This window comes from Pseudophryne corroboree, chromosome 11 (assembly GCF_028390025.1).
Source record: "Pseudophryne corroboree isolate aPseCor3 chromosome 11, aPseCor3.hap2, whole genome shotgun sequence".
Taxonomy (NCBI): Eukaryota; Metazoa; Chordata; class Amphibia; order Anura; family Myobatrachidae; genus Pseudophryne; species Pseudophryne corroboree.
The window spans coordinates 169,552,508-169,569,155 of record NC_086454.1 but is presented as its reverse complement, the minus strand read 5'-3'; the positions used below and the strand labels follow the sequence as shown (position 1 = coordinate 169,569,155).

The 16,648-nt window shown below is 44.4% G+C and overlaps 2 non-coding genes across 2 annotated transcripts; both read right to left on the bottom strand.

Moving 5' to 3' along the window:
• Positions 1 to 13,937: 13,937 nt before the first annotated feature.
• Positions 13,938 to 14,009, bottom strand: TRNAQ-CUG (transfer RNA glutamine (anticodon CUG)). Its single transcript has one exon. It is a non-coding gene; the product is annotated as a tRNA-Gln (tRNA).
• A 1,981-nt stretch (positions 14,010 to 15,990) lies between these two features.
• On the bottom strand, positions 15,991 to 16,062 carry TRNAQ-CUG (transfer RNA glutamine (anticodon CUG)). The gene has a single exon. It is a non-coding gene; the product is annotated as a tRNA-Gln (tRNA).
• Positions 16,063 to 16,648: the final 586 nt, after the last annotated feature.

Below are 16,648 nucleotides of genomic sequence, written 5' to 3'. Positions count from 1 at the left end.
GTGTATTGCATGTTAAGTATCTAGTTGTGCTTCAAAGCGCCTGTCCGTGATTAAACACATAAACCTAAGCTATCACCTAGGCGTGACTAAACCTCCATCTAGGCTCAAAAACAGCCAAGATAATGGAGGACCCATCTGTATGAGCATTACAAATACAACCTTTTTGAGTTTTGGAAAGCTAAACTAAAAGTCACTGGGCACTGACTAAATGGTTTCCGGAATTACCTATACTGAAGAATAAATAGCTTGTCCAGATAGTGAAGGATACTCAGCAGCTGTAATAGATATAAATACTGAAGAGTTTTTACAAGAAATACAGCCATATAAAACAGCGCTGGGTATGCTTGTTACTAAAAATACATAAATCTGAGTCAGTAAAGAAAAATACAAGTGTTTATTACACACACAATTATACATGTATCTAAACTGGAGTGGACTTTCATACAATAAGTGTGGACTTAATATAGTTGGCTATTGAGAGTCCCGCTCAAAATGAACTAATTTTCTATAATAACCACTCAATATTACTCAATTTGGGTGAAAACAAGTCCAACAATTTGGAGGGTCCTCCCATATGTTGCAATCCGGACTGCAGCTGCTTGTGTTGAAGTGTGGCACTAACTGGAGTGCAGCCAGCTGCTGATAAATGCTGCATGACTGCAAGTGTCTGGAGTCATGGCTGTTGAGAAGAAAGAGAATCTTTTGCCAAGCAATGTGCACATGAAACCACAGTAGGAAAGTCAAGGAAACGTTCTTATGCATATTTTCACCATGAGCTAATTTTGTCAGTGGATAAGTATCTTTCAAAACTACCTCATGGTAAATAAACACAATGTTTCCTAGACTTCCAGGGGTAGATTTTGTGATTAGGCTGCCCTCAGGCATCCACTAGCCCCTCCCACTCCATATCCTGATTCTAGACTGTGTGCTGTTCGTCTATTTTTGTTTGCCTTTTGCGGGATAAGAAACTCCTCTTCCAGGCTTCTTGTCTACACTTGCACCTTATACTTGGACTCCCCCTGATGATCATAGAAATATAGGTATAAATGTAATAACCTGGAAACTGCAGGCATTTGTTGGTTCCTCGGCATAACCTGTTTTTGCTTTTTAAAATAGGATTTTAATTACATACCGGTAAATCCTTTTCTCGTAGTCCGTAAAAGATACTTGGGTCCATTTAGTACCCTGGGGTATAGACTTGACCACTAGGAGCCATGGGCACTTTAAGAATTTGATAATGTGGGCTGGATCCTCCCTCTATGCCCCTCATACCAAACTCAGTCTAGGAAACTGTGCCCGAGGAGATGGACATACTTTGAGAGAAGGATAGATAAGGATAGTGGTGAGATTCCGAACCAGCACACACAACAAGATGAAAGCCAAGCTAACCAAACTTGAAACAGGAACAGCAATGGCTGAACCAACATTACTTAACCAAGTAACAGTGCAAGAAGAACGAAGCACTGGGCGGGCGCCCAGTATCCTCTACGGACTATGAGAAAAGGATTTACTGGTAGGTAATTAAAATCCTATTTTTTCTTATGTCCTAGAGGATACTGGGGTCCATTTAGTACCATGGGGATGTACCAAAGCTCCCAAACAGGGTGGGAGAGTGCTGAGGTTCCTGCAGAACTGATAGACCAAACTGAAGGTCCTCAGAGGCCAAAGTATTGAACTTGAAGAACTTAGCAAATGTGTTCGAACCTGACCAAGTAACTGCTCGGCAGAGCTGGAAAGCCAAGACAGCCCGGGCAGCCACCCAAGAAGAACCCACCGACCTAGTAGAGTGGGCCTGTACAGATTTTGGACATGGCAAACCTGCCGTGTAATAAGCATGCTGGATAGTAAGTCTGATCCAGCGTGCAATTGTCTGCTTTGAAGCAGGACACCCAATCTTATTGGGATTATGAAGAACAAACAGCGAGTCCTTTTTCTGTGACGAGCTGTTCTTTTCACATACACCTTCAAAGCCCTCACAACATCCAAATACTTTGTAGTAGCAGAGGTGTTGGTGACAACCAGAACCACAATAGGTTGGTTGATATGAAATGTGGACACCACCATAGGAAGAAATTGCTGACAAGTTCTGAGTTCAGCTTGGTCCTCATGGAAAATTAAATAGGGACTTTTGTGAGAGAAATCCCCCAGCTCTGACACACGTCTCATTGAAGCCAAGGCCAACAGTGTGACGGTCTTCCATGTAAGATATTTTACGTCCACCTCCTGTAACGGTTCAAACCAGTCCAATTGGAGGAACTGCAGCACCACATTGAGATCCTAAGGTGCCATGGGAGGCACAAAAGGAGATAGGATGTGCAGAACACCTTTCAAGAATGTCTGGACCTCAGAGAGAAGCAAATTGTTTCTGAAAGAAAATGAACAAGGCTGAAATCTGTACTTTTATGGAGCTCAGAGGCAGGCACACAACCATGCCCGCCTGCTGAATAAGAAGGAAACGTACCAGATGAAATTCCAATGCAGAATAATTTCTGCTCTCACACCAAGAGACGTATTTCTTCCAAATATGATGGTAATGCTTAGACTTTACCCCCTTCCTGGTTTGGATCATAGTCGGGATAACCTTTTTAGGGATCCCACTCCTGGCTAGAATCAGCCATTCAACTTCCTTGTCCTGATAGACAAACAGACCCTGTTGCAGAAGATCCTTGTGAAGAGGTAGAGGCCACAGATCTTTGAGGAGCATCACCAGAAGGTCCGAGTACCAGGCCCTTCTTGGCCAGTCCAGAGCAATCAGTATTGCTTGAACCTTTTCCCTTTTAATTCACTTTAGAATTCTTGGAATCAGAGGAAGTGTGTCATGCTCGGCTGGAAATGAGTATCCGGCGACTGAGGTTTGCCTGAGGAAGCGGACACTTGCGAGGGAAGAAGACGAGGTGGCTGTATGTAATTCCTACTCATGTGTCAGGAGCAATGGAAGTGGAGACTACTGAGATGGGATGGTCACTGCAAATAATAAACTGAGGGTGGTAATCTGTGACTTGGAAAACTGAAGACGGTGAGCTGTGGCTAGAATAATGAGGCTGAAGAGCACTGAAGATGAAGGACTGTGAACGGTGGGCTGTGGCTTGGATAACGAGGCTGAAGAACACTTGAAGATATTGAACTGTGGTTTGAAAGACGAGGTTGAAGAACACTGAAGATGAGGGACTGTGGACGGTGAGCTGTGGCTTGGATAACGAGGCTGAAGAACAATTGAAGATAATGAACTGTGGTTTGAAAGACGAGGTTGAAGAACACTGAAGAAGAAGAACTGTGAACGGTGAGCTGTGGCTTGGATAACAAGGCTGAAGAGCACGGTAACTGTCGATGACCAAGATCCTTGAAGAATCAGGATTACCGAGTACGCCCCTCTCAGATGGTATCAGGTTAGGGACAGCTGGACTACTGCAGTCAGAAAGACCGAGGCAGAGCAAAGCTGGAGAGTAACCAAGGTACCAAAGTAACATGGGAGCACAGGGCTGGAGATCCTACACCTAAGTAGTAACTTGAAGCACTGGCACTCATAGCCTGAACCAGCCCCCTTTTAAGAGGAGAGATCTCCCTGGATTGGCTGGACAGAATGAGCCTGTGCAAAGCTTTGGTCTCCAATATGGCGGCCCCTGTGCAGCAGACACATTTTAGTGTTTTACACCAGAACTCCCCCTGGCCTCTCTGGAAGCTGCTCCCTAGTGTCAGAAAGCTTGCTGCAGCAGCCTTCGGCTACTACGAGCGGACCCACTATAGCAACCCCTCGCCACTTCACAAGGACCCGTCGCAGCAGCCCAGCACCGCCGCTGCCCGCCATACACCTGAGCGGTAACCGCCGTGGCACCGATTACATGGTAAGGCTCTGGGATGTGACAAAGTGGAGGAAACATGTACACCATCTGTTAGACCCATGGAGTTGTCAGGGCATCTATCGCCACCGCCTGTGGGTCTCTCGACCTGGAACAATACCGCCTGAGCTTCATGTTGAAACGAGAGGCCATCATGTCGATTTATGGATATCCCCATCGTCAAGCACCTGAACACTTCCGGGTGAAGGCCCCACTACCCCGGGTGCAGGTCGTGTCTGCTAAGGAAGTCTGCTTCCCAGTTGTCTATTCCCAGAATGAAGACCGCTGACAATGCCACAGCGTTTCTTTCAGCCCAGATGAGAGTTCTTGACACTGTACGTAACTGCCGTCACATTGTCCGACTGGACCTGAATTGCCCGATCTTGAAGAAGATGTGGGGCCTGCAGAAGGGTGTTGCATATGGCCCTGAGTTCCAGAATGTTGATTGGAAGGATGACTTCCTGACTTGACCATCTTCCCTGAAACTGCACCCCCAACATCTGCGGCTTGCATCTGTGGTTAACAGAATCCAGTTCTGAATTCCGAACCTCCATCCTGCGATGAGGTGAGAAGACTGTAGCCACCACAGAAGGGAGATCCTGGCCTTTGGCGACAGATGGATCCTCTGGTGCATGTGAAGATGCGATCCGGTCCATTTGTCCAACAGATCGAGCTGGAAGGGTCTTGCGTGAAACCTTCCATATTGAAGTGCCTCGTAAGAGGCCACCATTTTCCCCAGAAGGCGAATGTACAGATGCACCGACCCCCGGGTTGGCTTCAGAACATCCTGAACCATCGACTGGATTACCAATGCCTTTTCCAACGGAAGGAACACCTTTTTTTGACTCCGTGTCCAGTATCATTCGAAAGAATGGGAGCCTCTGTGTTGGCTCTAGGTGAGATTTTGGAAGGTTCAGTATCCACCAGTGATCCTGGAGGAGTTTGGTTTAGAGACCAATGCTGTCCAGCAACCTCTCCCTGGACAGCGCTTTTATCAGATCATCCAGGTACAGAATTATGTTCATTCCCTGTTTGCGGAGTAGAAACATAATCTCTGCCATCACCTTGGTGAACACCATCGGTGCCGTGTAGAGACCAAATGGCAGGGCCTGGGACTGGTAGTTACAGTCCTGCAGTGCAAACCATAGATAAGCCTGATGAGGCGGCCAGATCAGAATATGAAGGTACACATCCTTGATATCCAGAGATACTAGGAATTCCCCCTCCTCCAGACCTGAGATCACCGCTCTCAGAAACTCCATCTTGAATTTGTAAGTACGGGTTCAAAGACTTGAGGTTCAGAATCAGTCTTACCGAACCGTCGGGCTTCGGTACTACGAACAAGTTGGAATAGTATCCCTTGATTAGTAGATGAGGTGGAACTGGAACAATGATGTGAGTCTGTACCAGCTTTTGGATGGCATGCTGTAAAGTTATACTTGCCTCTTGTGAAACTGGCAAGCCTGATTTGAAGAATCTGTAAGGTGGGAGCTCTTGGAACTCTAGTCTGTAGCCCTGGGAAATAAGATCTATGACCCAGGGATCCTGGCACAAATTTAACCAGATCTGACTGAAGAATTGTAGCCTTCCAGGCATTACGGTCCACCGTCATGCGGAAGTCTTTGAGGAAACAGAGCCTGAGCTCTGTTCCTGAGCACCTGCTGTTGCTGGTTTGCATGGTTAACCTCTTGCGCCGCTGGAGGATGTAGAAGCACCTCTGGATTTGCCCTTGAACTTGGACGTCAGAAAGGACTGTAACTTAGAAGCTGAATAAGTCTTCTTGGTCGGGGGGCTGCGGAAGGAATATACGTAGACTTACCCTCAGTAGCTGTGGAGATCAATTTGTCATTGTTCATTTCCAAAGAAGGCCTCTCCTTTGAATGGCAGGCCTTCCACACCTTTCCTGGAGTCCACTTTAGCAGTCCACTGGCATAGCCACAAGCCCCTGCGTGCCGACACTGCCATAGCGGTGGTGCGTGCGTTAAGCACGCCTATTTCCTTTATTACTTCCACAATAAAGTTCGCAGAGTCCTGTATATGCTTTAGGAATAAGACAACATCCCCCCTAGATAAGGAATCTAACCCCTCAATTAGGTTACCCGACCATTTCGCAATGGCTTCAGTGATCCACGCCCAAGCATTAGTGGGTCTTTGGGCCACCCCAGCAGCTGTGTACAATGATTTGAGTGATTTGAGTGCAGTCTCAATTTTACGATCAGCTGTGTCTTTTATGGATGCTGCACCAGGAACAGGCAATACAATTTTACGTGACAGCCTAGATACTGATGCGTCCACTATCTGTGGATTTTCCCATTTTTTCCTATCCTCCAGGGGAAAAGGAAAAGATGAGAGCAACCTTTTAGGGATCTGAAACTTCTTATCAGTATTAACCCATGGTTCTTCAAACAGGGTATTCAATTCCTTTTGTCACAGGAAAAGTAACTGAGGACTTCTTCTTTACATTAAAATAAGATTCCTCAGTCTCCTCTGACACCTTATCAGGAATATGCAGAACATCTCTTGTAGCCTCTGTAAGCGCCTCTATTCCCTGTGACAGAGCCACATCCCCCTCCAAGTCCACCTCACCCTCTTCCGATTCTGACCCATCAGTGTCAGAGTCAGATTGCAGAATATGGGCCAGAGATCGCTTTTGCGGACAAATGGGAGGGGACTGAGACGCTTTTTGGGGGACTGAGTCTCGGTTCATAAACTCATCCACAATTTATTTTAAGTATTGCGTCTCTTTCTCATTGCGGGACAATTTTGTAGAAAGAGTGGAAATCATTCCTTTGAGAGAATTAACCCACTTCGGTTCAGCCCCGCTAGCTTGTGAACCCCGAGTACCCAGTAGTGAGCCCCCTGGTGCAGAGGAACACTCCGCTGTAAAAGAAACACACTCTTTGCCTGACATAATGTAAATGTGACAGCACACTCACGCAGGAAAAGGTTACGCACAATAACCCACAAAGAGCCCTTCAGGGAGACACAGATTTGTTTGGAGCCAGCCCCCACTGCGCCCTTATAGCTAATGCCAAGCTTATCCGGGTTGCAGACTAAGTACCCTGATAGGGGACTTAGTACACTAATAGTCACTCCCCCCTGCTATGACCCCCTGGTACCGCTGAGGTTATCTGGAGTCACACCGGAGGAGCTGCGCGTCCCTGTCCTGTCAGCGTCTGTGTAAACTGCAGAGGGAAAATGGCGTTGGTGAGTTGCTGGATCCTCTCATAGTGAAGAACCCGCCCCTTCAATTGCGCGCGGTCTTCCCGCTTTTTTATACTGGCTGAAGAATCTACTGCTTAAAATGAGAGAAACTGTTTTAAGGCTGCATAGCCAGTCTGGGTACTGTGTACAGTGCACGGGGACGCAGTTGTGTACTGTGTCTGGAGACGCATTCCACCCCATTTAGAAGCCATGTGTCTCCGTACCTTTGTGCCGCCATAATGGCCGGCAACCCGCTAACTGGGACGCCGGCTTAGTACTCACCACTCTTCTTTCTTTTGGCTCTGTTAGGGGTGGCAGCGCACTGCAGGAATGTACGCTCGCCGTGGTGGGCCTTGCGAATAGTTCCATCAGGAGCTCAGTGTCCTGTCAGTGGGGAATGGGACCATTAACCCTTCAAGAGATTGGGCCGTCCCTCCCCCTAAGTCCCACGAAGCAGGCAGGCTGGTGCCAATCAGCCCTGCCTGAAAATAACAAACAAAATAAATGCAGAAAACTCTTCAGCAGCTTTCTTCAGCATGACCGGCTCCTCCGGGCACATTTTATAAACTGAGGCTGGTAGGAGGGGCATAGAGGGAGGATCCAGCCCACACTATCAAATTCTTAACTTGCCCATGGCTCCTAGTGGACCCATCTATACCCCATTGAACTAAATGGACCCCAGTATTCTCTAGGACGTATGAGAAATGAATGCTACTTTAAAAGATTGGGTAGACTCGCCGGTGGCAGTCCGCAGCCTAATACATTTATCCCATGGTCTTTGGTCTGTGTCCAAATAGCCACTGCTGAATTGGAATACTAGGAAGCTCTAATGCAGGGGGACTGCTTTACAGCCTTCAGCTATTGCCAACCCTAGGCACATGACTAGTGGGAAGTGCAACACTGGGGACTTCCTTGTTGTGGACTCGCCTACAAATTTGTCTGCAAAATAAAGATCCTTTCTGCAGCAGGGTACATAGGGTTTCCACAGGGAAACATGGGGGTGTAGTGGTGGATGAGGCATCCTGGCACCAAACAGTTAAAGCTTTAGCTGTCCCAGGATACATAGCTTCACTCCTCTATAACCCCGCCTCCAGGCACTGTCAGGTCAGTTTTAAGTTGGTGCCTGCAGCAATAGCAGGTGCACTGAACAGTGGGCTGCTGATGCAGCCAAGAAAGCTTTTTATTTTGAAACTTAAATTAACTTTTTTTTCTCTCAGAGCTAGCAGCACTGTAAGTCTGGGTGACTTCAGCACTACTGCTCCATCACCACCCCATGCTGGCGCCACATACTCCCACTGGCTGAGCCCAGGTACTTGCAGTTGGGACTTCGGCGGCTCAGGCACCGCTGTGGCTGTGGTCCCAGGACTGTGTGGCCAACACCGGGGGGACAGGTAAGAGGGTCTCCTTGTGGGACCCACCATTAAATTGCAGTCCACCTCTGTCTGGAAAGACAGACCGTGGTGCTGGCGTGGACACTGCAAGCAGGGACTCCAGTAGACCACCAGGGCAGTAGGGCACAGGTCTAGGTGTTTTAACACCTTTTTAATAAGGCCCGTAGCACCTGGTTTTGAGGACCAACATAGGGAAGGAGGTGCTTTGACCTGTAGCCCCTCTCTCTGGGCACCATCTACAGCAGATTTCCTGCCCTTGAGCTGCCTCACTCTCCCTTACAGAGACCGGGCAGGCATCTTACAGCATAGCAGCAGCAAGTCTCTGGGATTGCTGGTCAATGTCTCCCTATAAAAATGCCTAAACAGGCCAGGTTTTCACATCACTAAGTAATCCTACCTGCCTCATAAGGCTGTGTTAGTTGATATAAGTGTTATCTGCAGTTATATTGTAAACATTTCTGCATTATCCTACCTGCCTCATATAAGGGTCCATTGCAGTATCATTGTATACTCTTCTGTATTGTGTGTGACTGTGTGCTTTTTTCTGCTGACTGGTTTCCCTTTCAGTGTATCTCAGGTATCTATCACTGTTATTCACACCCTGGGCTCAGGTGCTGTATAGGTTAGTACTCACAGATTTTGTATTTTTATATATATATATATATATATATATATATATATGCACTGCTCAAAAAAATAAAGGGAACACTAAAATAACACATCCTAGATCTGAATGAATTAAATATTCTTATTAAATACTTTGTTCTTTACATAGTTGAATGTGCTGACAACAAAATCACACAAAAATTATCAATGGAAATCAAATTTATTAACCCGTGGAGGTCACACTCAAAATGAAAGTAGAAAAACACACTACAGGCTGATCCAACTTTGATGTAATGTCCTTAAAACAAGTCAAAATGAGGCTCAGTAGTGTGTGTGTCCTCCACGTGCCTGTATGACCTCCCTACAACGCCTGGGCATGCTCCTGATGAGGTGGTGGATGGTCTCCTGAGGGATCTCCTCCCAGATCTGGACTAAAGCATCCGCCAACTCCTGGACAGTCTGTTGGTGGATGGAGCGAGATATGATGTCCCAGATGTGCTCAATTGGATTCAGGTCTGGGGAACAGGCGGGCCAGTCCATAGCATCAATGCCTTTGTCTTGCAGGAACTGCTGACACACACCAGCCACACGAGGTCTAGCATTGTCTTGCATTAGGAGGAAGCCAGGGCCAACCGCACCAGCATATGGTCTCACAAGGGGTCTGAGGATCTCATCTCGGTACCTAATGGCAGTCAGGCTACCTCTGGCGAGCACATGGAGGGCTGTGCGGCCCCCCAAAGAAATGCCACCCTACACCATTACTTACCCACTGCCAAACCGGTCATGCTGGAGGATGTTGCAGGCAGCATAATGTTCTCCTTGGCATCTCCAGACTCTGTCACGTCTGTCACATGTGCTCAGTGAGAACCTGCTTTCATCTGTGAAGAACACAGGGCGCCAGTGGCGAATTTGCCAATCTTGGTGTTCTCTGGCAAATGCCAAATGTCCTGTACGGTGTTGGGCTGTAAGCACAACTCCCACCTGTGGACATCGGGCCCTCATACCACCCTCATGGAGTCTGTTTCTGATCGTTTGAGTAGACACATGCACATTTGTGGCTTGCTGGAAGTAATTTTGCAGGGCTCTGGCAGTGCTCCTCCTGTTCCTCCTTGCAAAAAGGCGGAGGTTGCGGTCCTGCTGCTGGGTTGTTGCCCTCCTACGGCCTCCTCCATGTCTCCTGATGTACTGGCCTGTCTCCTGGTAGCGCCTCCATGCTCTGGACACTACGCTGACAGACACAGCAAACCTTCTTGCCACAGCTCGCATTGATGTGTCATCCTGGATGAGCTGCACTACCTGAGCCACTTGTGTGGGTTGTAGACTCCGTCTCATGCTACCACTAGAGTGAAAGCACCGCCAGCTTTCAAAATTGACCAAAACATCAGCAGAAAGCATAGGAGCTGAGAAGTGGTCTGTGGTCACCACCTGCAGAACAACTCCTTTATTGGGGGTGTCTTGCTAATTGCCTATAATTTCCACCTGTTGTCTATTCCATTTGCACAACAGCATGTGAAATTGATTGTCAATCAGTGTTGCTTCCTAAGTGGACAGTTTGATTTCACAGAAGTGTGATTGACTTGGAGTTACATTGTGTTGTTTAAGTGTTCCCTTTATTTTTTTGAGAAGTGTATATATATATATACATATATATATATATATATATATATATATTATATCTGTGTTGTAGTCACATAATACCCTGTACTTCTTGCATTTCATTTATTGTACTGTACTGTATATGTCCAATTTGTTTTTCTACTATGTCTAACAAGAAAGGGCGCAAACAGGCTTATGCCCCTGTATTACTCTCCTGCAGAGTGTGCTCAGCCGGTTTATCTGAGGAGGATATGTTAAATGACGGTCTTTGTACTGTTTGTTATACACCTTCCAGCCAGTCTGCTGCTCCTGCTCCATGGGCAGTCATTTCAACACTAATGGGTACTCTGGTGGAACTCCTTGCGCCCCCTATTGGTCCGCCTGTGGCTTTACACCCCAATGTGGTACCTATGGCTAATCTGCCATGGGTGGATAATTTGTCTAATCAACTGCAACAACTAAATCAGTGTTTGAATAGACATAAGGCTCCCTTAGGGCACATAAATGTCTCTAGTCTCTCTAAGAGGGCTACTTCATTCTCACAATCCACAGTCCTCTCTGATGTCTCATCTGAAGAGGAGGGGGAGCTTTCGGCTCTTTCTGTCAGACTCATGTGCTGCAGATGAGAAAGCTCCTATATCTGTAGTTGTCATCTGTCCTTGTGGATGCTATTAATCATATTTTCCAAATATCAGACGAGGAGAAATCCACTACAGTAGCTAAGCAAACTGATAATTTTAAAAAGCAGAAGGTGGTTAAAGCCGAATTACCCCACTCTGATTATTTACTGGACATCAGACAGGAACCCTGGATTACTCCAGGTAAGAAGTTCCCGGTCTCTAAAAGGGCTTTGGTCCATTATCCTCTATCAAAAGAGATATGTAAGAAATGGGAAAATCCACCTTGTGTGGTCATCCACTCTGTCTGTTACTACTGTCACCTCTCTGAAGGAACTAGATAAACGTAATGAGGGTTGCCTGAAATCTATTTACTCCCTTACAGGGGCTATTCTATAGCTTCTTCTTGGGCCGCAAAGACTATAGAAGCTTGTGCTCGGGCACTGGAAGAGGATCTGCCTGTTGATATTTTGGAGGAAAGCAGACAATACCTGTCTCATATTAATACTGCTTCTTACTATATTCAGGAAGCATCATCTGAGGCTGGAGTGTTGGCCGCCAAGACGTCTGCTACGACTATTCTGGCGTGCCGTATTCTGTGGTTGAAGCCTTGAAAGGTGGACCTAGAATCCAAGAAAACTTCAGAAATATCCCCTTCACAGGGGATATTCTTTTTGGGAGGAATTAAATGAAATTGTGTCTTTGGCGGCAGCCACAACACCCTTACTTCCACCAACTAACCTGGCTTAGTAGGCCAGGAGTACTACTTTTCACTCCTTTTGGCCACAGGGAAAGGCGAAGGGTCAATCATTCCCTAGACAATCTCGCCCTTCCAAGCCCAAGACCGAACAGTCCTGTGCGGCATGTCAACCGGCCACAAAAACAGACAAGACCGCAGCCTGATGGGGCAAGCCTCCCCCTGGGGGACCCCAGGGTGGGAGTCTGACTTCTGCACTTTGCTCAGGTTTATCACATAACCACTTTAGATGTTTGGGTGCTAGAAGTTGTCTCTCACGGGTACACCATCTCGTTTAAGGGACATCCCCCTCACCAATACTTCACCATAGGCCTACCATCGGAGCTGATAAAGGTGTAAATCTTGCAAACTGTGGTCATTTCTCTCCTAAACTTGTGTGTATTTGTGCTGGTTCCTCAGTCCCAGAGGGGCAGAGGCTACTACTAGACCCTGTTTCTGGTTCCAAAACCCAATGGGTAACACCGGCCTATTCTCAACCTCAAATCTTCGTACAAGTTTGTGAAAGTATCCAAATTTCAGATTAAAACTTTGCATTCAATAGTTCTGGCAATGGAACCTGGGGACTACATGGTCCGAATATACAGGATGCATATCTGCATATTCCTATTGCCACTTCACACCAGCAGTACCTGCAGTTTGCAATTGGCAACCTACACTACCAATTTCAGGCTATACTGTTTGGCCTGACCACAGCTCCTCGCATCTTTACCAAGGTTAAGGCTGTCATGACAGCCCATCTCCGTCGTCAGAGCAACACTCATTTCAGGGACGTTAGGCTAAGGTAGAATGTTTATGTCAGGAATCGGCGGTCAGCTGCGTCTCACCTACCAGCGCGCTGGTGTGCAGGCCTCGGGAGGTCATGGCCCCAGTCGCGGCTGTATGGATGCGCTGACCATGAGCGTCATCTCCCGTATCGCTGAGTACCCCTGAGTCTGGTCCTGCATTTGCGTTCCGCTGTGTGTCGGCATCCAGTCTGTGTGGATGCTGCTATGTCTCCTGCACTCAGCTAATCCCGGCATCTAATCCAGCCCTGTGTTTCCAGCCAGAACACTGCGACCAATCACTGCAGAGCAAGGAGTATAAGTTCCTGTCCGGGGCTTACTCTGATGGCCTCGGACAACGAGTCACATACCCTGTGTCTAGTTCTCCCAGTTCCTGCATTCCTGTTTCCAGCGTTCCCCTGTGGATACTTCATTTGTTCCAGCTTCCATTACTACAGCTCTCCTGTTACTCCGGACTTCAGCTACATCCAGCTTCAAACCCATCAGCAGTAAGAGACTCTCCTCAGATGTTCTTTCTCATTACTTACCTGTGCACTAATTGTCAGCAAACCATCTGGGCAACTCAGCCGTATAACATCTACCGGCTTAGAGACTGTCTCCTGCTTTAGCCTAAGTGTGGCTATACGGACTTGTGCTTTACAGAGACTGTGAGTTACTCATATATTCCGGAGTTCTGCTTTCCTAACCATTATCAGTTTACCCTGTCAATACACCATGAAACCTCATCCATTAGGGAGCATCTAAATATTTTTATAAGAATGTACTCTCAAAGATATATGAACTGAATGGTACATACAAAAAACCAATAGGACCTACCAAGATTTAAATACAGATCACTGGATTCAAAGATACACCAATACACCAATACACCAAGAAACCTCATTCATGAGGGAGAGCTAAACATTTTTTTCTAAAATGTTAGATTCTTAGAAGACACATTTTATTGCAATTATTATACATATATTTCCATCAATGCTTATTTGGGTTATATAGTAAAATTCATATAATTACATTCATTTCTATAACTACTTCTTTTAGCTTTTCGTACATATTTACAAAAATCAGTGATTTAAAAAAAATTATTATATGTATGAAAAAGAAGACTTTCTGTCAATCAAGAACTTAAACTGAAGGTACTAAAACACATCAGGTACCACCGAGATTTGAACTCGGATCGCTGGATTCAGAGTCCAGAGTGCTAACCATTACACCATGGAACCACTCTTCTAACACCATCTTTACAACTTTCTCTTAGAGTGTGAGATCTTATTTTCTACAAGTTACAGGAATAATAATCAGAGAGATAAGTATTACATTGTATTTACAAAAAAAGCCATAAGGACCTACCAAATTTTTATACAGATTATAAGTTTCAGAGTCTAGAATTGTTAACATTACACAATGAAACCTCATTCATATGGTAGCATGTACATTTTTTGTCAGAGTATAAGATTCTTAGTGGATACATTTTATTGGAATTAAATGACACATAAACCTGTCTCTCAGTGTGTAAGATTCTTAATTTATGCAATTTATAGATATTTTCTTTCTCAGAGATATGAACTGTATTGTACTTACAACAAAACCAATAGAACCTACCAAGATGTAAATATAGATCATGGATTCAGAGTCCAAAATGTTTACCAATACACCATGAAACCTCATCCATTAGGGAGCATCTAAATATTTTTATAAGAATGTACTCTCAGAGAGATATGAACTGAATGGTACTTACAAAAAACCAATAGGACCTACCAAGATTTAAATACAGATCACTGTATTCAAAGATCAGAGTGGAGTGGTTACCAATACACCAAGAAACCACATTCATTAGGGAACATCTAAACATTTTTTTCTAAAATGTTAGATTCTTAGAAGACACATTTTATTGAAGTTATTGTACATATATTTACATCAATGCTTATTTGGATTACACAGTAAAATGCATATAATTACAAACATTTCTATAACTACCTTTTTTTTAGATTTTATTACATATTTACAATAATAAGTGATTTAAAAAAATGTATTATATGTATAAAAAAAAAAAATTGTGTCAATCAAGGACTTAAACTGAAGGTACTAAAATGCACCTGGTCCCACTGAGATTTGAACTCAATTTACTGGATTCAGAGTACAGAGTGCTAACCATAACACCATGGAATTTCCCTTCTAATATCACTTATAAAATTTTCTCTCAGAGTGTAAGATCTTAATTTCTACAAGATACAGAAATATTCATTCAGAGAGATATGTACTACACATATAATACACCTGGTCCCACTGAGATTTGAACTCAATTTACTGGATTCAGAGTACAGAGTGCTAACCATAACACCATGGAATCTCCCTTCTAATGACACATATAAAACTTTCTCTCAGAGTGTAAGATCTTAATCTCTACAAGATACAGAAATATTCATTCAGAGAGATATGTACTACATTGTATTTACAAATAAAACCATTAGGACCTACCAATTTGTATATACAGATTATTGGTTTCAGAGTCCAGAATTGTTAACAGTACACCATGAAAGCTCATTCATATGGTGGCATGTAAAAAAATTTCTCACAGTGTAAGATTCCAAGAGGTTACATTTTATTGGAATTATATTACAGATAAACCTGCCTCTCAGTGTGTATGATTCTTAATTTATGCAATTTATAGATATTTTCTTTCTCAGAGATATGAACTGCATAATACTTACAAAAAAACAATAGGACCTACCAAGATGTAAATACAAATCATGGATTCAGAGTCCAAAATGGTTACAAATACACCAGGAAACCTCATTCATGAGGAAGCATTTAAACAGTTTTTTATTAGAATGTACTCTCAGAGAAATATAAACTGAACAGTACTTACAAAAAACCAATAGGACCTACCAAGATTTAAATACAGATCACTGGATTCAAAGATCAGTGTGGTTACCAATACACCAAGAAACCTCATTCATGAGGGAGAGCTAAACATTTTTTTCTAAAATGTTAGATTCTTAGAAGACACATTTTATTGCAATTATTGTACATATATTTCCATCAATGCTTATTTGGGTTATATAGTAAAATTCATATAATTACATTCATTTTAGCTTTTCGTACATATTTACAAAAATCAGTGATTTAAAAAAATTATTAAATGTATGAAAAAGAAGACTTTCTGTCAATCAAGAACTTAAACTGAAGGTACTAAAACACATCAGGTTCCACTGAGATTTGAACTCAGATACCTGGATTCAGAGTCCAGAGTGCTAACCATTACACCATGGAACCACTCTTCTAACGCCATCTATACAACTTTCTCTTAGAGTGTGAGATCTTATTTTCTACAAGTTACAGGAATAATAATCAGAGAGAAAAGCCATAAGGACCTACCAAATTTTTATACAGATTATAAGTTTCAGAGTCAAGAATTGTTAACATTACACAATGAAACCTCATTCATATGGTAGCATGTACATTTTTTGTCAGAGTATAAGATTCTTAGTGAATACATTTTATTGCAATTAAATGACACATAAACCTGTCTCTCAGTGTGTAAGATTCTTAATTAATTGTTCGGGTCTCCTGCCCTGTGCTGCCACGTCGTCATGCCAACCGGGAGACAAGTGCTAGCGGAGTAACCTGAGCGCAGCTGATACTCCGGTTCGGGTCTTTTGCTGTGCAGTGGTTACAGGCAGGGGATCCGGTGCTGGTTTTTGTGCTCACAGTCTGTGAGGTCTGAGGGGGGCGTGGACAGCACCTGCTTTATAAGGCCTCTTCTCAGGATAAGCAGATGCTGCTGAATCTTTGTTGGTTAGTCAGCTCCTGAAAGTTAGCCAGTACTGTGTAGCTTTGTATTTGTTGTTGCTTACTGCAA